Source organism: Ambystoma mexicanum, chromosome 6q, assembly GCF_040938575.1.
Source record: "Ambystoma mexicanum isolate Mex_15411 chromosome 6q, UKY_AmexF1_1, whole genome shotgun sequence".
NCBI lineage: Eukaryota > Metazoa > Chordata > Amphibia > Caudata > Ambystomatidae > Ambystoma > Ambystoma mexicanum.
In genome coordinates, this window is record NC_090937.1 from 1,504,311,645 (window position 1) to 1,504,334,628 (window position 22,984).

Here is a 22,984-nt window from a genome sequence, read left to right on the forward strand (position 1 = left end):
GTGAAACTTCCTGCGAATCCAAGTAATACACTCGCACAGGCCCTTTCGCATGTGAAACTTCCCGTGAACCCCAGTAATACATGTACACCACTCGCACAGGGCCTATCGCGTGTCAAACTTCCCGCGAACCTGAGTAATACACTTACCCCACTCGCACAGGCCCTTTCGCGTGTGAAACTTCCTGCGAACCCCAGTAATACACGTACCCCACTCGCACAGGGCCAATCGCATGTGAAACTTCCCATGAATCCCAGTAATACACTCGCACAGGCCCTTTCGCGTGTGACACTTCCCGCGAACCCCAGTAATACACGTACACCACTCGAACAGGCCCTTTCGCGTGTGAAACTTCCCGCAAACCCCAGTAATACATGTACCCCACTCGCACAGGGACAATCGTGTGTGAAACTTCCAGCGAATCCCAGTAATACACTCGCACAGGCCCTTTCGCATGTGAAACTTCCCGCGAACCCCAGTAATGCACGTACACCACTCGCACAGGGCCTATCGTGTTTTAAACTTCCTGCGAACCCCAGTATTAGACGTACCCCACTCGCACAGGGTCAATCACGTGTGAAACTTCCTGCGATCCCCAGTAATACATGTACCCCACTCGCACAGGGCCAATCGCATGTGAAACTTCCTGCGAATCCAAGTAATACACTCGCACAGGCCCTTTCGCATGTGAAACTTCCCGTGAACCCCAGTAATACATGTACACCACTCGCACAGGGCCTATCGCTTGTCAAACCTCCCGCGAACCTGAGTAATACACTTACCCCACTCGCACAGGCCCTTTCGCGTGTGAAACTTCCTGCGAACCCCAGTAATACACGTACCCCACTCGCACAGGGCCTATCGCGTGTGACACTTCCCGCGAACCCCAGTAATACACGTACACCACTCGCACAGGGCCTATCGCGTGTGAAACTTCCTGTGAACCCCAGTAATACACGTACCCCACTCACACAGGCCCTTTCGCGTGTGAAAGTTCCCGCGAACCCGAGTAATACACGTACCCCACTCGCACAGGGCAAATCGCGTGTGAAACTTCCTGCGAACCCCAGTAATACACGTACACCACTCGCACAGGGCCTATCGCGTGTGAAACTTCCTGTGAACCCCAGTAATACACGTACCCCACTCACACAGGCCCTTTCGCGTGTGAAAGTTCCCGCGAACCCGAGTAATACACGTACCCCACTCGCACAGGGCAAATCGCGTGTGAAACTTCCCGCGAACCCCAGTAATACACCTACCCCACTCGCACAGGGCCAATCGCATGTGAAACTTCCCGCGAATCCCAGTAATACACTTGCACAGGCCCTTTCGCGTGGGATACTTCCCGCGAACCCCAGTAATACACTTACCCCACTCGCACAGGCCCTTTCGCGTGTGAAACTTCCTGCGAACCCCAGTAATACACGTACACCACTCGCACAGGGCCAATCGCGTGTGAAACTTCCCGTGAATCCCAGTAATACACTCGCACAGGCCTTTTCGCGTGTGAAACTTCCCGCGAACCCCAGTAATACACGTACATCACTCGCCCAGGGCCTATCACGTGTGAAACTTCCCTCAAACCCCAGTGATACACGTACCAAACTCGCACAGGGCCAATCACGTGTGAAACTTCCCACAAATCCCAGTAATAAACTTGCACAGGCCATTTCATGTGTGAAACTTCCCGCGAACCCCAGTAATACACGTACACCATCGCACAGGGCCTATTGCATGTGAAACTTCCCGCGAACCCCAGTAATACACGTACACCACTCGCACAGGGCCTATCGCGTGTGAAACTTCCCGCAAACCCAAATAATACACATACCCCACTCGCACAGGCCCATTCACGTGTGAAACTTCCCGCGAACCCGAGTAATACACTTACTCCATTCGCACAGGGACAATCGCGTGTGAAACTTCCCGCGAATACCAGTAATACACTCGCACAGGCCCTTTCACGTGTGAAACTTCCCGCAAACCCCAGTAATACACGTACCCCACTCGCACAGGACAAATCGCGAGTGAAGCTTCCTGCGAATCCCAGTAATACACTCGCACAGGCCCTTTCGCGTGTGAAACTTCCCGTGAACCCCAGTAATACATGTACACCACTCGCACAGGGCCTATCGCATGTCAAACTTCCTGCGAACCTGAGTAATACACTTACCCCACTTGCACAGGGCCAATTGCGTGTAAAACTTCCCGTGAATCCCAGTAATACACTCGCACAGGCCCTTTCATGTGTGAAACTTCCCGCGAACCCCAGTAATACATGTACACCACTCGCACAGGGCCTATCGCATGTCAAACTTCCCGCGAACCTGAGTAATACACTTACCCCACTTGCACAGGCCCTTTCGCGTGTGAAACTTCCTGCGAAACCCAGTAATACACGTACCCCACTCGCACAGGGCCAATCGCATGTAAAACTTCCCATGAATCCCAGTAATACACTCGCACAGGCCCTTTCGCGTGTGAAACTTCCCTCGAACCCCAGTAATACAGGTACCCCACTTGCACAGGGCCAATCGCATGTGAAACTTCCCACAAATCCCAGTAAATCACTCGCACAGGCCCTTTCGTGTGTGAAACTTTCTGCGAACCCCAGTAATACACGTACACCACTCGCACAGGGCCTATCGCGTGTGAAACTTCCTGCGAACCCCAGTAATACACGTACCCCACTCGCACAGGCCCTTTCGCGTGTGAAAGTTCCCGCGAACCCGAGTAATACACGTACCCCACTCGCACAGGGACAATCGCGTGTGAAACTTCCCGTGAATCCCAGTAATACACTCGCACAGGCCCTTTCGCGTGTGAAACTTCCCGCAAACCCCAGTAATACACGTACCCCACTTGCACAGGGCCAATCGCGTGTGAAACTTCCCGTGAATCCCAGTAATACACTCGCACAGGCCCTTTCGCGTGTGAAACTTCCCGTGAACCCCAGTAATACATGTACACCACTCGCACAGGGCCTATCGCATGTCAAACTTCCTGCGAACCTGAGTAATACACTTACCCCACTTGCACAGGGCCAATTGCGTGTAAAACTTCCCGTGAATCCCAGTAATACACTCGCACAGGCCCTTTCATGTGTGAAACTTCCCGCGAACCCCAGTAATACATGTACACCACTCGCACAGGGCCTATCGCATGTCAAACTTCCCGCGAACCTGAGTAATACACTTACCCCACTTGCACAGGCCCTTTCGCGTGTGAAACTTCCTGCGAACCCCAGTAATACACGTACCCCACTCGCACAGGGCCAATCGCATGTAAAACTTCCCATGAATCCCAGTAATACACTCGCACAGGCCCTTTCGCGTGTGAAACTTCCCTCGAACCCCAGTAATACAGGTACCCCACTTGCACAGGGCCAATCGCATGTGAAACTTCCCACAAATCCCAGTAAATCACTCGCACAGGCCCTTTCGTGTGTGAAACTTTCTGCGAACCCCAGTAATACACGTACACCACTCGCACAGGGCCTATCGCGTGTGAAACTTCCTGCGAACCCCAGTAATACACGTACCCCACTCGCACAGGCCCTTTCGCGTGTGAAAGTTCCCGCGAACCCGAGTAATACACGTACCCCACTCGCACAGGGACAATCGCGTGTGAAACTTCCCGTGAATCCCAGTAATACACTCGCACAGGCCCTTTCGCGTGTGAAACTTCCCGCAAACCCCAGTAATACACGTACCCCACTTGCACAGGGCCAATCGCGTGTGAAACTTCCCGTGAATCCCAGTAATACACTCACACAGGCCCTTTCGCGTGTGAAACTTCCCGCGAACACCAGTAATACACGTACCCCACTCGCACAGGGCCAATTGCATGTGAAACTTCCCACAAATCCCAGTAATACACTTGCACAGGCCCTTTCGCATGTGAAACTTCCCGCAAACCCCAGTAATACACGTACACCACTCGCACAGGGCCTATCGCCTGCGAAACTTCCCGCAAAACCTAGTAATACACATACCCAACTCGCACAGGCCCTTTCGCGTGTGAAACTTCCCGCGAATCCCAGTTATACACGTACCCCACTCTCACGGCCCTTTCGCGTGTGATACTTCCCGCGAACCCCAGTAATACACAAACTCCACTCGCACAGGCCCAATCACGTGTGAAACTTCCCGCGAATCCCAGTAATACCCGTACCCCACTCGCACAGGCCCTTTTGCGTGTGAAACTTCCCGTGAACCCCAGTAATACACATACCCCACTCGCACAGGGGCTATCATGTGTGAAACTTCCCACGAACCCCAGTAATACAATCGCACAGGCCCTTTCGCGTGTGAAACTTCCCACAAACCCCAGTAATACACGTACCCCACTCACACAGGGCCAATCACGTGTGAAACTTCCCGCAAATCCCAGTAATACACGTACTACACTCGCACAGGCCCTTTCGCGTGTGAAACTTCCCGCGAACCCCAGTAATACATGTACAGCACTCGCACAGGGCCAATCGTGTGTGAAACTTCCCACAAACCCCAGTAATACACATACCCCACTCGCACAGGGCCAACCGTGTGTGAAACTTCCCGTGAACCCCAGTAATACACGTACCCCACTCGCACAGTCCAATCGCGTGTGAAACTTCCCGCAAATCCCAGTTATACAATCGTACAGGGCCTTTCACGTGTGAAACTTCCCGCGAACCCCAGTAATACAAGTACACCACTTGCACAGGGCCTATCGCGTGTGAAACTTCCCGCGAACTCCAGTAATACACGTACCCCACTCGCACAGGGCCAATTGCGTGTGAAACTTCCCGTGAATCCCAGTAATAGACTCGCACAGGCCCTTTCGTGTGTGAAACTTCCCGCGAACCACAGTAATACACGTACCCCACTCGCACAGGGCCAATTGCATATGAAACTTCCCACAAATCCCAGTAATACACTCGCACAGGCCCTTTCGCGTGTGAAACTTCCCGCAAACCCCAGTAATATACGTACACCACTCGCACATGGCCTATCACCTGCGAAACTTCCTGCAAAACCCAGTAATACACATACCCAACTCGAACAGGCCCTTTCGCGTGTGAAACTTCCCGCGAACCCCAGTAATACATGTACCCCACTCGCACAGGGACAATCGTGTGTGAAACTTCCAGCGAATCCCAGTAATACACTCGCACAGGCCCTTTCGCATGTGAAACTTCCCGCGAACCGCAGTAATGCACGTACACCACTCGCACAGGGCCTATCGTGTTTTAAACTTCCTGCGAACCCCAGTATTAGACGTACCCCACTCCCACAGGGTCAATCACGTGTGAAACTTCCTGCGATCCCCAGTAATACATGTACCCCACTCGAACAGGGCCAATCGCATGTGAAACTTCCTGCGAATCCCAGTAATACACTCGCACAGGCCCTTTCGCATGTGAAACTTCCCGTGAACCCCAGTAATACATGTACACCACTCGCACAGGGCCTATCGCGTGTCAAACTTCCCGCGAACCTGAGTAATACACTTACCCCACTCGCACAGGCCCTTTCGCGTGTGAAACTTCCTGAGAACCCCAGTAATACACGTACCCCACTCGCACAGGGCCAATCGCATGTGAAACTTCCCATGAATCCCAGTAATACACTCGCACAGGCCCTTTCGCGTGTGACACTTCCCGCGAACCCCAGTAATACACGTACACCACTCGCACAGGGCCTATCGCGTGTGAAACTTCCTGTGAACCCCAGTAATACACGTACCCCACTCACACAGGCCCTTTCGCGTGTGAAAGTTCCCGCGAACCCGAGTAATACACGTACCCCACTCGCACAGGGCAAATCGCGTGTGAAACTTCCCGCGAACCCCAGTAATACACCTACCCCACTCGCACAGGGCCAATCGCATGTGAAACTTCCTGCGAATCCCAGTAATACACTTGCACAGGCCCTTTCGCGTGGGATACTTCCCGCGAACCCCAGTAATACACTTACCCCACTCGCACAGGCCCTTTCGCGTGTGAAACTTCCTGCGAACCCCAGTAATACACGTACACCACTCGCACATTGCCAATCGCGTGTGAAACTTCCCGTGAATCCCAGTAATACACTCGCACAGGCCTTTTCGCGTGTGAAACTTCCCGCGAACCCCAGTAATACACGTACATCACTCGCCCAGGGCCTATCACGTGTGAAACTTCCCTCAAACCCCAGTGATACACGTACCCCACTCGCACAGGGCCAATCACGTGTGAAACTTCCCACAAATCCCAGTAATAAACTTGCACAGGCCATTTCATGTGTGAAACTTCCCGCGAACCCCAGTAATACACGTACACCATCGCACAGGGCCTATTGCATGTGAAACTTCCCGCGAACCCCAGTAATACACGTACACCACTCGCACAGGGACAATAGCGTGTGAAACTTCCCGCAAACCCCAGTAATACACGTACCCCACTCGCACAGGACAAATCGCGAGTGAAGCTTCCTGCTAATCCCATTTATACATGTACCCCACTCGCACAGGCCCTTTCATGTGTGAAACTTCCCGTGAACCCCATTAATACACGTACACCACTAGCACAGGGCTTATCGCGTGTGAAACTTCCCGCAAACCCCAGTAATACACCTACCCCACTCGCACAGGGCCAATCGCGTGTGAAACTTCCCGGGAACCCCAGTAATACACGTACCCCACTCGCACAGGGCCAATCGCGTTTGAAACTTCCCACGAACCCGAGTAATACACGTACCCCACTCGCACAGGGCCAATCGCGTGTGAAACTTCCCGCGAATCCCAGTAATACACGTACCCCACTCTCACAGCCCTTTTGGTGTGATACTTCCCACGAACCCCAGTAATACACATACTCCACTCGCACAGGGCCAATCACGTGTGAAACTTCCCGCGAATCCCAGTAATACACATACCCCACTCGCACAGGCCCTTTCGCGTGTGAAACTTCCCGTGAACTCCAGTAATACATGTACCCCACTCGCACAGGGGCTATCATGTGTGAAACTTCCCGCAAACCCCAGTAATACACGTACCCCACTCTCACGGCCCTTTCGAGTGTTATACTTCCCGTGAACCCCAGTAATACACATACTCCACTTGCACAGGGCCAATCACGTGTGAAACTTCCCGCGAATCCCAGTAATACACGTACCCCACTCGCATAGGCCCTTTCGCGTGTGAAACTTCCTGTGAACCCCAGTAATACACGTACCCCACTCGCACAGGGCTATCATGTGTGAAACTTCCCACGAACCCCAGTAATACAATCGCACAGGCCCTTTCGCGTGTGAAACTTCCCACAAACCCCAGTAATACACATACCCCACTCGCACAGGGCCATTCACGTGTGAAACTTCCCGTGAATCCCAGTAATACACGTACTAACCTCGCACAGGCCCTTTCGCGTGTGAAACTTCCCGCGAACCCCAGTAATAAACGTACACCACTCGCACAGGGCCAATCGCGTGTGTAACTTCCCGCAAACCCCAGTAATACACGTACCCCACTCGCACAGGGCCAATCGCTGGTGAAACTTCCCGTGAACCCCAGTAATACACGTACCCCACTCGCACAGTCCAATCGCGTGTGAAACTTCCCGCAAATCCCAGTTATACAATCGCACAGGCCCTTTCGCGTGTGAAACTTCCCGCGAACCCCAGTGATACACGTACACCACTCGCACAGGACCTATCGCATGTGAAACTTCCCGCAAACCCCAGTAATACATGTACCCCACTCGCACAGGGCCAATTGCGTGTGAAACTTCCCGTGAATCCCAGTAATACACTCGCACAGGCCCTTTCGCGTGTGAAATTTCCCGCGAAACCAGTAATACACGTACCCCACTCGCTTAGGGCCAATCGCGTGTGAAACTTTCCGCGAACCCCAGTAATACACGTACCCCACTTGCACAGGGCCAATTGCATGTGAAACTTCCCATAAATCCCAGTAATACACTCACACAGGCCCTTTCGCGTGTGAAACTTCCCGCGAACCCCACTAATGCACATACACCACTAGCACAGGGCTTATTGCGTGTGAAACTTCCAGCGAACCCCAGTAATACACATACACCACTCGCACAGGGCTTATCGCCTGTGAAACGTCCCAAAAAATCCCAGTAATACACTCACAGAGGCCCTTTCGCGTGTGAAACTTCCCGCGAACCCCAGTAATACACGTACCCCACTCGCTTAGGGCCAATCGCGTGTGAAACTTCCCGCGAACCCCACTAATGCACATACACCACTCGCACAGGCCCTTTCACGTGTGAAACTTCCAGCGAACCCCAGTAATACACGTACCCCACTCGCACAGGGCCAATTGCGTGTGAAACTTCCTGTGAATCCCAGTAATACACTCGCACAGGCCCTTTCGCGTGTGAAACTTCCCGCAAACCCCAGTAATACACGTACCCCACTTGCTTAGGGCCAATTGCGTGTGAAACTTCCCACGAACCCCACTAATGCATGTACACCACTCGCACAGGGCCTATTGAGTGTGAAACTTCCTGCAAACCCCAGTAATACACATACACCACTCGCACAGGGCTTATCGCCTGTGAAACTTCCCGCGTTTCCCAGTAATACACGTACCCCACTCGCACAGGCCCTTTCGCGTGTGAAACTTCCCGCGAACCCCAGTAATACACGTACCCCACTCGCACAGGGACAATCGTGTGTGAAACTTCCCGCAAATCCCAGTAATACACTCGCACAGGCCCTTTCGCGTGTGATACTTCCCGCGAACCCCAGTAATACACATACCCCACTCGCAGAGGGCCAATCGCGTGTGAAACTTCCCGCAAATCCCAGTAATACACTCGAACAGGCCCTTTGGCATGTGAAACTTCCCGCGAACCCCAGTAATACATGTACACCACTCGCACAGAGCCTATCGCGTTTCAAACTTCCCGCGAACCCCGTAATAGACGTACCCCACTCGCACAGGGCCAATCACGTGTGAAACTTCCTGCGAACACCAGTAATACATGTACCCCACTCGCACAGGGCCAATCCCATGTGAAACTTCCTGAGAATCCCAGTAATACATTCGCACAGGCCCTTTCGAGTGTGAAACTTCCCGTGAACCCCAGTAATACATGTACACCACTCGCACAGGGCCTATCTCGTGTGAAACTTCCTGCGAACCTGAGTAATACACTTACCCCACTCGCACAGGCCCTTTCGCGTGTGAAACTTCCTGTGAACCCTAGTAATACATGTACCCCACTCGCACAGGCCCTTTCGCGTGTGAAACTTCACGCGAACCCAAGTAATACACGTACCTCACTCGCACAGGACCAATAGCGTGTGAAACTTCCCGCAAATCCCAGTAATACACTCGCACAGGCCCTTTCGCGTGTGAAACTTCCCGCAAACCCCAGTAATACACGTACACCAGTTGCACAGGGCCTATCGCGTGTGAAACTTCCCGCGAACCCAAGTAATACACGTACCCCACTCGCACAGGCCCTTTCGCGTGTGAAACTTCCCGCGAACCCCAGTAATACACATACCCCACTCGCACAGGGCCAATCGCGTGTGAAACTTCCAGCAAATCCTAGTCATACATTCGCACAGGCCCTTTCGCGTGTGAAACTTCCCGCGAACCCCAGTCATACACATACACCACTCGCACACGGCCAATCGCCTGTGAAACTTCCCACGAACCCCAGTAATACACGTGCCCCACTCGCACAGGACCAATCGCATGTGAAATTTCCCGTGAATCCCAGTTATACATGTACACCACTCGCACAGGGCCTATCACATGTGAAACTTCCCACGAATCCCAGTAATACACGTACCCCACTCGCACAGGGCCAATCGCGTGTGAAACTTCCCGCGAACCCCAGTATTACACATACCCCACTCGCACAGGGCCAATCGCGTGTGAAACTTCCTGCGAACCCCAGTAATACATGTACCCTACTCGCACAGGGTCAATCGGGTGTGAAACTTCCCGTGAACCCCAGTAATACACCTACCCCACTCGCACAGGGCCAATCGCGTGTGAAAATTCCCGGGAACCCCAGTAATACACGTACCCCACTCACACAGGGCCAATCGCATGTGAAACTTCCCATGAACCCCAGTAATACATGTATCCCACTCGCCCAGGGCCAATCGCGTGTGAAACTTCCCACGAACCCAAGTAATACACATACCCCACTCGCACAGGGCCTACCGCATGTGAAACTTCCAAAGAACCCCAGTAATACACGTACCCCACTCGCATTGGCCCTTTCGCGTGTGAAACTTCCTGCGAACCCGAGTAATACACGTACCCCACTCGCACAGGGCCAATAGCGTGTGAAACTTCCCGCGAATCCCAGTAATACACTCGCACAGGCCCTTTTGCATGTGAAACTTCCCCCGAGCCCCAGTAATGCACGTACCCCACTTGCACAGGGCCAATTGCGTATGAAACTTCCCTCAAATCAAAGTAATACACTTGCATAAGCCCTTTTGCATGTGAAACTTCCCGCAAACCCCAGTAATACACGTACCCCACTCACACAGGCCCTTTCGCATGTGAAACTTCCCGCGAACCCCAGTAATACACATACCCCACTCGCACAGGGCCAATCGCGTGTGAAACTTCCAGCAAATCCCAGTAATACACTCGCACAGGCCCTTTCGCGTGTGAAACTTCCCGCGAACCCCAGTAAAACACGTACACCACTCGCACAGGGCCTATCACATGTGAAACTTCCCACAAACCCCAGTAATAATGTACCCCACTCGCACAGGGCCAATCGCCTGTGAAACTTACAACGAACCCCAGTAATACACGTACCCCACTCTCTCACGGCCAATCGCGTGTGAAACTTCCCGTGAATCCCAGTAATACATGTACACCACTCGCTCAGGGCCTGTCACATGTGAAACTTCCCACGAATCCCAGTAATACACGTACCCCACTCGCACAGGGCCAATCGCGTGTGAAACTTCCCGCTAACCCCAGTATTACACAAACCCCACTCGCACAGGGCCAATCGCGTGTGAAACTTCCCGCGAACCCCAGTAATACACCTACCCCACTCGCACAGGGCCAATCGCATGTGAAACTTCCCAGGAACCCCAGTAATACACGTACCCACTCGCACAGGGCCAATCGCATGTGAAACTTCCCACAAACCCCAGTAATACATGTACCCCACTCGCCCAGGGCCAATCGCATGTGAAACTTCCCACGAACCCCAGTAATACACGTACCCCACTCGCACAGGCCACTTCGCGTATAAAACTTCCCGCGAACCCCAGCAATACACGTACACCACTCGCACAGGCCCTTTCACGTGTGAAACTTCCCGCGAACCCCAGTAATACACATACCCCACTCGCACAGGGCCAATCGCGTGTGAAACTTCCAGCAAATCCCAGTAATACACTCGCACAGGCCCTTTCGCGTGTGAAACTTCGTGCGAACCCCAGTAATAAACTCGCACAGGCCCTTTCGCATGTGAAACTTCCCGCGAACCCCAGTAATGCACGTACCCCACTTGCACAGGGCCAATCGCGTGTGAAACTTCCCTCAAATCAAAGTAATACACTTGCATAGGCCCTTTCACGTGTGAAACTTCCCGCAAACCCCAGTAATACACGTACCCCACTCGCACAGGCCCTTTCGCGTGTGAAATTTCCTGCGAACCCCAGTAATACACATACCCCACTCGCACAGGGCCAATCGCGTGTGAAACTTCCAGCAAATCCCAGTAATAAACTCACACAGGCCCTTTCGCATGTGAAACTTCCCGCGAACCCCAGTAATACACGTACACCACTCGCACAGGGCCTATCACATGTGAAACTTCCCACAAACCCCAGTAATACACGTACCCCACTCGCACAGGGCCAATCGCCTGTGAAACTTACAACGAACCCCAGTAATACACGTACCCCACTCTCTCAGGGCCAATCGCGTTTGAAACTTCCCGTGAATCCCAGTAATACATGTACACCACTCGCACAGGGCCTATCACATGTGAAACTTCCCACGAAACCCAGTAATACACGTACCACACTCGCACAGGGCCAATCGCGTGTGAAACTTCCCGCGAACCCCAGTATTACACATACCCCACTCGCACAGGGCCAATCGCGTGTGAAACTTCCCGCGAACCCCAGTAATACACCTACCCCACTCGCACAGGGCCAATCGCGTGTGAAACTTCCCGGGAACCCCAGTAATACACGTACCCACTCGCACAGGGCCAATCGCATGTTAAACTTCCCACAAACCCCAGTAATACATGTACCTCACTCGCACAGGGCCAATCGCCTGTGAAACTTACAACGAACCCCAGTAATACACGTACCCCACTCTCTCACGGCCAATCGCGTGTGAAACTTCCCGTGAATCCCAGTAATACATGTACACCACTCGCACAGGGCCAATCGCGTGTGAAACTTCCTGCGAATCCCAGTAATACATGTACCCCACTCGCACAGGCCCTTTCGTGTGTGAAACTTCCTGTGAACCCCAGTAATACACGTACACCACTTGCACAGGACCTATCACGTGTGAAACTTCCCGCGCACCCCAGTCATACACGTACCCCACTTGCACAGGGCCAATCGCATGTGAAACTTCCCGCGAACCCCAGTAATACACGTACCCCACTCGCACAGGGCGAATCGCGTGTGAAACTTCCCGCGAACCCCAGTAATACACATACCCCACTCGCAGAGGGCCAATCGCGTGTGAAACTTCCCGCTAATCCCAGTAATACACTTACCCCACTCGCACAGGCCCTTTCGCGTGTGAAACTTCCTGCGAACCCCAGTAATACACGTACACCACTCGCACATTGCCAATCGCGTGTGAAACTTCCCGTGAATCCCAGTAATACACTCGCACAGGCCTTTTCGCGTGTGAAACTTCCCGCGAACCCCAGTAATACACGTACATCACTCGCCCAGGGCCTATCACGTGTGAAACTTCCCTCAAACCCCAGTGATACACGTACCCCACTCGCACAGGGCCAATCACGTGTGAAACTTCCCACAAATCCCAGTAATAAACTTGCACAGGCCATTTCATGTGTGAAACTTCCCGCGAACCCCAGTAATACACGTACACCATCGCACAGGGCCTATTGCATGTGAAACTTCCCGCGAACCCCAGTAATACACGTACACCACTCGCACAGGGACAATAGCGTGTGAAACTTCCCGCGAATACCAGTAATACACTCGCAGAGGCCCTTTCACGTGTGAAACTTCCCGCAAACCCCAGTAATACACGTACCCCACTCGCACAGGACAAATCGCGAGTGAAGCTTCCTGCTAATCCCATTTATACATGTACCCCACTCGCACAGGCCCTTTCATGTGTGAAACTTCCCGTGAACCCCATTAATACACGTACACCACTAGCACAGGGCTTATCGCGTGTGAAACTTCCCGCAAACCCCAGTAATACACCTACCCCACTCGCACAGGGCCAATCGCGTGTGAAACTTCCCGGGAACCCCAGTAATACACGTACCCCACTCGCACAGGGCCAATCGCGTTTGAAACTTCCCACGAACCCGAGTAATACACGTACCCCACTCGCACAGGGCCAATCGCGTGTGAAACTTCCCGCGAATCCCAGTAATACACGTACCCCACTCTCACAGCCCTTTTGGTGTGATACTTCCCACGAACCCCAGTAATACACATACTCCACTCGCACAGGGCCAATCACGTGTGAAACTTCCCGCGAATCCCAGTAATACACATACCCCACTCGCACAGGCCCTTTCGCGTGTGAAACTTCCCGTGAACTCCAGTAATACATGTACCCCACTCGCACAGGGGCTATCATGTGTGAAACTTCCCGCAAACCCCAGTAATACACGTACCCCACTCTCACGGCCCTTTCGAGTGTTATACTTCCCGTGAACCCCAGTAATACACATACTCCACTTGCACAGGGCCAATCACGTGTGAAACTTCCCGCGAATCCCAGTAATACACGTACCCCACTCGCATAGGCCCTTTCGCGTGTGAAACTTCCTGTGAACCCCAGTAATACACGTACCCCACTCGCACAGGGCTATCATGTGTGAAACTTCCCACGAACCCCAGTAATACAATCGCACAGGCCCTTTCGCGTGTGAAACTTCCCACAAACCCCAGTAATACACATACCCCACTCGCACAGGGCCATTCACGTGTGAAACTTCCCGTGAATCCCAGTAATACACGTACTAACCTCGCACAGGCCCTTTCGCGTGTGAAACTTCCCGCGAACCCCAGTAATAAACGTACACCACTCGCACAGGGCCAATCGCGTGTGTAACTTCCCGCAAACCCCAGTAATACACGTACCCCACTCGCACAGGGCCAATCGCTGGTGAAACTTCCCGTGAACCCCAGTAATACACGTACCCCACTCGCACAGTCCAATCGCGTGTGAAACTTCCCGCAAATCCCAGTTATACAATCGCACAGGCCCTTTCGCGTGTGAAACTTCCCGCGAACCCCAGTGATACACGTACACCACTCGCACAGGACCTATCGCATGTGAAACTTCCCGCAAACCCCAGTAATACATGTACCCCACTCGCACAGGGCCAATTGCGTGTGAAACTTCCCGTGAATCCCAGTAATACACTCGCACAGGCCCTTTCGCGTGTGAAATTTCCCGCGAAACCAGTAATACACGTACCCCACTCGCTTAGGGCCAATCGCGTGTGAAACTTTCCGCGAACCCCAGTAATACACGTACCCCACTTGCACAGGGCCAATTGCATGTGAAACTTCCCATAAATCCCAGTAATACACTCACACAGGCCCTTTCGCGTGTGAAACTTCCCGCGAACCCCAGTAATATACGTACCCTACTCGCTTAGGGCCAATCGCGCGTGAAACTTCCCGCGAACCCCACTAATGCACATACACCACTAGCACAGGGCTTATTGCGTGTGAAACTTCCAGCGAACCCCAGTAATACACATACACCACTCGCACAGGGCTTATCGCCTGTGAAACGTCCCAAAAAATCCCAGTAATACACTCACAGAGGCCCTTTCGCGTGTGAAACTTCCCGCGAACCCCAGTAATACACGTACCCCACTCGCTTAGGGCCAATCGCGTGTGAAACTTCCCGCGAACCCCACTAATGCACATACACCACTCGCACAGGCCCTTTCACGTGTGAAACTTCCAGCGAACCCCAGTAATACACGTACCCCACTCGCACAGGGCCAATTGCGTGTGAAACTTCCTGTGAATCCCAGTAATACACTCGCACAGGCCCTTTCGCGTGTGAAACTTCCCGCAAACCCCAGTAATACACGTACCCCACTTGCTTAGGGCCAATTGCGTGTGAAACTTCCCACGAACCCCACTAATGCATGTACACCACTCGCACAGGGCCTATTGAGTGTGAAACTTCCTGCAAACCCCAGTAATACACATACACCACTCGCACAGGGCTTATCGCCTGTGAAACTTCCCGCGTTTCCCAGTAATACACGTACCCCACTCGCACAGGCCCTTTCGCGTGTGAAACTTCCCGTGAACCCCAGTAATACACATACCCCACTCGCACAGGGACAATCGTGTGTGAAACTTCCCGCAAATCCCAGTAATACACTCGCACAGGCCCTTTCGCGTGTGATACTTCCCGCGAACCCCAGTAATACACATACCCCACTCGCAGAGGGCCAATCGCGTGTGAAACTTCCCGCAAATCCCAGTAATACACTCGAACAGGCCCTTTGGCATGTGAAACTTCCCGCGAACCCCAGTAATACATGTACACCACTCGCACAGAGCCTATCGCGTTTCAAACTTCCCGCGAACCCCGTAATAGACGTACCCCACTCGCACAGGGCCAATCACGTGTGAAACTTCCTGCGAACACCAGTAATACATGTACCCCACTCGCACAGGGCCAATCCCATGTGAAACTTCCTGAGAATCCCAGTAATACATTCGCACAGGCCCTTTCGAGTGTGAAACTTCCCGTGAACCCCAGTAATACATGTACACCACTCGCACAGGGCCTATCTCGTGTGAAACTTCCTGCGAACCTGAGTAATACACTTACCCCACTCGCACAGGCCCTTTCGCGTGTGAAACTTCCTGTGAACCCTAGTAATACATGTACCCCACTCGCACAGGCCCTTTCGCGTGTGAAACTTCACGCGAACCCAAGTAATACACGTACCTCACTCGCACAGGACCAATAGCGTGTGAAACTTCCCGCAAATCCCAGTAATACACTCGCACAGGCCCTTTCGCGTGTGAAACTTCCCGCAAACCCCAGTAATACACGTACACCAGTTGCACAGGGCCTATCGCGTGTGAAACTTCCCGCGAACCCAAGTAATACACGTACCCCACTCGCACAGGCCCTTTCGCGTGTGAAACTTCCCGCGAACCCCAGTAATACACATACCCCACTCGCACAGGGCCAATCGCGTGTGAAACTTCCAGCAAATCCTAGTCATACATTCGCACAGGCCCTTTCGCGTGTGAAACTTCCCGCGAACCCCAGTCATACACATACACCACTCGCACACGGCCAATCGCCTGTGAAACTTCCCACGAACCCCAGTAATACACGTGCCCCACTCGCACAGGACCAATCGCATGTGAAATTTCCCGTGAATCCCAGTTATACATGTACACCACTCGCACAGGGCCTATCACATGTGAAACTTCCCACGAATCCCAGTAATACACGTACCCCACTCGCACAGGGCCAATCGCGTGTGAAACTTCCCGCGAACCCCAGTATTACACATACCCCACTCGCACAGGGCCAATCGCGTGTGAAACTTCCTGCGAACCCCAGTAATACATGTACCCTACTCGCACAGGGTCAATCGGGTGTGAAACTTCCCGTGAACCCCAGTAATACACCTACCCCACTCGCACAGGGCCAATCGCGTGTGAAAATTCCCGGGAACCCCAGTAATACACGTACCCCACTCACACAGGGCCAATCGCATGTGAAACTTCCCATGAACCCCAGTAATACATGTATCCCACTCGCCCAGGGCCAATCGCGTGTGAAACTTCCCACGAACCCAAGTAATACACATACCCCACTCGCACAGGGCCTACCGCATGTGAAACTTCCAAAGAACCCCAGTAATACACGTACCCCACTCGCATTGGCCCTTTCGCGTGTGAAACTTCCTGCGAACCCGAGTAATACACGTACCCCACTCGCACAGGGCCAATAGCGTGTGAAACTTCCCGCGAATCCCAGTAATACACTCGCACAGGCCCTTTTGAATGTGAAACTTCCCCCGAGCCCCAGTAATGCACGTACCCCACTTGCACAGGGCCAATTGCGTATGAAACTTCCCTCAAATCAAAGTAATACACTTGCATAAGCCCTTTTGCATGTGAAACTTCCCGCAAACCCCAGTAATACACGTACCCCACTCACACAGGCCCTTTCGCATGTGAAACTTCCCGCGAACCCCAGTAATACACATACCCCACTCGCACAGGGCCAATCGCGTGTGAAACTTCCAGCAAATCCCAGTAATACACTCGCACAGGCCCTTTCGCGTGTGAAACTTCCCGCGAACCCCAGTAAAACACGTACACCACTCGCACAGGGCCTATCACATGTGAAACTTCCCACAAACCCCAGTAATAATGTACCCCACTCGCACAGGGCCAATCGCCTGTGAAACTTACAACGAACCCCAGTAATACACGTACCCCACTCTCTCACGGCCAATCGCGTGTGAAACTTCCCGTGAATCCCAGTAATACATGTACACCACTCGCTCAGGGCCTGTCACATGTGAAACTTCCCACGAATCCCAGTAATACACGTACCCCACTCGCACAGGGCCAATCGCGTGTGAAACTTCCCGCTAACCCCAGTATTACACAAACCCCACTCGCACAGGGCCAATCGCGTGTGAAACTTCCCGCGAACCCCAGTAATACACCTACCCCACTCGCACAGGGCCAATCGCATGTGAAACTTCCCAGGAACCCCAGTAATACACGTACCCACTCGCACAGGGCCAATCGCATGTGAAACTTCCCACAAACCCCAGTAATACATGTACCCCACTCGCCCAGGGCCAATCGCATGTGAAACTTCCCACGAACCCCAGTAATACACGTACCCCACTCGCACAGGCCACTTCGCGTATAAAACTTCCCGCGAACCCCAGCAATACACGTACACCACTCGCACAGGCCCTTTCACGTGTGAAACTTCCCGCGAACCCCAGTAATACACATACCCCACTCGCACAGGGCCAATCGCGTGTGAAACTTCCAGCAAATCCCAGTAATACACTCGCACAGGCCCTTTCGCGTGTGAAACTTCGTGCGAACCCCAGTAATAAACTCGCACAGGCCCTTTCGCATGTGAAACTTCCCGCGAACCCCAGTAATGCACGTACCCCACTTGCACAGGGCCAATCGCGTGTGAAACTTCCCTCAAATCAAAGTAATACACTTGCATAGGCCCTTTCACGTGTGAAACTTCCCGCAAACCCCAGTAATACACGTACCCCACTCGCACAGGCCCTTTCGCGTGTGAAATTTCCTGCGAACCCCAGTAATACACATACCCCACTCGCACAGGGCCAATCGCGTGTGAAACTTCCAGCAAATCCCAGTAATAAACTCACACAGGCCCTTTCGCATGTGAAACTTCCCGTGAATCCCAGTAATACACGTACACCACTCGCACAGGGCCTATCACATGTGAAACTTCCCACAAACCCCAGTAATACACGTACCCCACTCGCACAGGGCCAATCGCCTGTGAAACTTACAACGAACCCCAGTATTACACATACCCCACTCGCACAGGGCCAATCGCGTGTGAAACTTCCCGCGAACCCCAGTAATACACCTACCCCACTCGCACAGGGCCAATCGCGTGTGAAACTTCCCGGGAACCCCAGTAATACACGTACCCACTCGCACAGGGCCAATCGCATGTTAAACTTCCCACAAACCCCAGTAATACATGTACCTCACTCGCACAGGGCCAATCGCCTGTGAAACTTACAACGAACCCCAGTAATACATGTACCCTACTCGCACAGGGTCAATCGGGTGTGAAACTTCCCGTGAACCCCAGTAATACACCTACCCCACTCGCACAGGGCCAATCGCGTGTGAAAATTCCCGGGAACCCCAGTAATACACGTACCCCACTCACACAGGGCCAATCGCATGTGAAACTTCCCATGAACCCCAGTAATACATGTATCCCACTCGCCCAGGGCCAATCGCGTGTGAAACTTCCCACGAACCCAAGTAATACACATACCCCACTCGCACAGGGCCTACCGCATGTGAAACTTCCAAAGAACCCCAGTAATACACGTACCCCACTCGCATTGGCCCTTTCGCGTGTGAAACTTCCTGCGAACCCGAGTAATACACGTACCCCACTCGCACAGGGCCAATAGCGTGTGAAACTTCCCGCGAATCCCAGTAATACACTCGCACAGGCCCTTTTGCATGTGAAACTTCCCCCGAGCCCCAGTAATGCACGTACCCCACTTGCACAGGGCCAATTGCGTATGAAACTTCCCTCAAATCAAAGTAATACACTTGCATAAGCCCTTTTGCATGTGAAACTTCCCGCAAACCCCAGTAATACACGTACCCCACTCACATAGGCCCTTTCGCATGTGAAACTTCCCGCGAACCCCAGTAATACACATACCCCACTCGCACAGGGCCAATCGCGTGTGAAACTTCCAGCAAATCCCAGTAATACACTCGCACAGGCCCTTTCGCGTGTGAAACTTCCCGCGAACCCCAGTAAAACACGTACACCACTCGCACAGGGCCTATCACATGTGAAACTTCCCACAAACCCCAGTAATAATGTACCCCACTCGCACAGGGCCAATCGCCTGTGAAACTTACAACGAACCCCAGTAATACATGTACCCCACTCTCTCACGGCCAATCGCGTGTGAAACTTCCCGTGAATCCCAGTAATACATGTACACCACTCGCTCAGGGCCTGTCACATGTGAAACTTCCCACGAATCCCAGTAATACACGTACCCCACTCGCACAGGGCCAATCGCGTGTGAAACTTCCCGCTAACCCCAGTATTACACAAACCCCACTCGCACAGGGCCAATCGCGTGTGAAACTTCCCGCGAACCCCAGTAATACACCTACCCCACTCGCACAGGGCCAATCGCATGTGAAACTTCCCAGGAACCCCAGTAATACACGTACCCACTCGCACAGGGCCAATCGCATGTGAAACTTCCCACAAACCCCAGTAATACATGTACCCCACTCGCCCAGGGCCAATCGCATGTGAAACTTCCCACGAACCCCAGTAATACACGTACCCCACTCGCACAGGCCACTTCGCGTATAAAACTTCCCGCGAACCCCAGCAATACACGTACACCACTCGCACAGGCCCTTTCACGTGTGAAACTTCCCGCGAACCCCAGTAATACACATACCCCACTCGCACAGGGCCAATCGCGTGTGAAACTTCCAGCAAATCCCAGTAATACACTCGCACAGGCCGTTTCGCGTGTGAAACTTCGTGCGAACCCCAGTAATAAACTCGCACAGGCCCTTTCGCATGTGAAACTTCCCGCGAACCCCAGTAATGCACGTACCCCACTTGCACAGGGCCAATCGCGTGTGAAACTTCCCTCAAATCAAAGTAATACACTTGCATAGGCCCTTTCACGTGTGAAACTTCCCGCAAACCCCAGTAATACACGTACCCCACTCGCACAGGCCCTTTCGCGTGTGAAATTTCCTGCGAACCCCAGTAATACACATACCCCACTCGCACAGGGCCAATCGCGTGTGAAACTTCCAGCAAATCCCAGTAATAAACTCACACAGGCCCTTTCGCATGTGAAACTTCCCGCGAACCCCAGTAATACACGTACACCACTCGCACAGGGCCTATCACATGTGAAACTTCCCACAAACCCCAGTAATACACGTACCCCACTCGCACAGGGCCAATCGCCTGTGAAACTTACAACGAACCCCAGTAATACACGTACCCCACTCTCTCAGGGCCAATCGCGTTTGAAACTTCCCGTGAATCCCAGTAATACATGTACACCACTCGCACAGGGCCTATCACATGTGAAACTTCCCACGAAACCCAGTAATACACGTACCACACTCGCACAGGGCCAATCGCGTGTGAAACTTCCCGCGAACCCCAGTATTACACATACCCCACTCGCACAGGGCCAATCGCGTGTGAAACTTCCCGCGAACCCCAGTAATACACCTACCCCACTCGCACAGGGCCAATCGCGTGTGAAACTTCCCGGGAACCCCAGTAATACACGTACCCACTCGCACAGGGCCAATCGCATGTTAAACTTCCCACAAACCCCAGTAATACATGTACCTCACTCGCACAGGGCCAATCGCCTGTGAAACTTACAACGAACCCCAGTAATACACGTACCCCACTCTCTCACGGCCAATCGCGTGTGAAACTTCCCGTGAATCCCAGTAATACATGTACACCACTCGCACAGGGCCAATCGCGTGTGAAACTTCCTGCGAATCCCAGTAATACATGTACCCCACTCGCACAGGCCCTTTCGTGTGTGAAACTTCCTGTGAACCCCAGTAATACACGTACACCACTTGCACAGGACCTATCACGTGTGAAACTTCCCGCGCACCCCAGTCATACACGTACCCCACTTGCACAGGGCCAATCGCATGTGAAACTTCCCGCGAACCCCAGTAATACACGTACCCCACTCGCACAGGGCGAATCGCGTGTGAAACTTCCCGCGAACCCCAGTAATACACATACCCCACTCGCAGAGGGCCAATCGCGTGTGAAACTTCCCGCTAATCCCAGTAATACATGTACCCCACTCGCACAGGCCCTTTCGCATGTGAAACTTCCCACGAACCCCAGTAATACACGTACACCACTCGCACAGAGCCTATAGCGTTTCAAACTTCCCGCGAACCCCGTAATAGACGTACCCCACTCGCACAGGGCCAATCACGCGTGAAACTTCCTGCGAACACCAGTAATACATATACCCCACTCGCACAGGGCCAATCGCATGTGAAACTTCCTGAGATTCCCAGTAATACACTCGCACAGGCCCTTTCGCGTGTGAAACTTCCCGTGAACCCCAGTAATACATGTACACCACTCGCACAGGGCCTATCGCGTGTGAAACTTCCCGCGAACCCGAGTAATACATTTACCCAACTCGCACAGGCCCTTTCGCGTGTGAAACTTCCTGTGAACCCCAGTAATACACGTACCCCACTCGCACAGGGCCAATCGCTTGTGAAAATTCCCACGAACCCCAGTAATACATGTACCCCACTCGCCCAGGGCCAATCGCATGTGAAACTTCCCACGAACCCCAGTAATACACGTACCCCACTCGCACAGGCCACTTCGCGTGTAAAACTTCCCGCGAAACCCAGCAATACACGTACACCACTCGCACAGGGCCAATCGCGTGTGAAACTTCCCGGGAACCCCAGTAATACACGTACCCCACTCACACAGGGCCAATCGCATGTGAAACTTCCCATGAACCCCAGTAATACATGTATCCCACTCGCCCAGGGCCAATCGCGTGTGAAACTTCCCACGAACCCCAGTAATACACGTACCCCACTCGCACAGGGCCTACCGCATGTGAAACTTCCCACGAACCCCAGTAATACACGTACCCCACTCGCACTGGCCCTTTCGCGTGTGAAACTTCCCGCGAACCCGAGTAATACACGTACCCCACTTGCACAGGGCCAATAGCGTGTGAAACTTCCCGCGAATCCCAGTAATACACTCGCACAGGCCCTTTCGCATGTGAAACTTCCCGCGAACCCCAGTAATGCACGTACCCCACTTGCACAGGGCCAATCGCGTGTGAAACTTCCCTCAAATCCCAGTAATACACGTACCCCACTCGCACAGGGCCAATCGCCTGTGAAACTTACCACAAACCCCAGTAATACACGTACCCCACTCTCTCAGGGCCAATCGCCTGTGAAACTTCCCG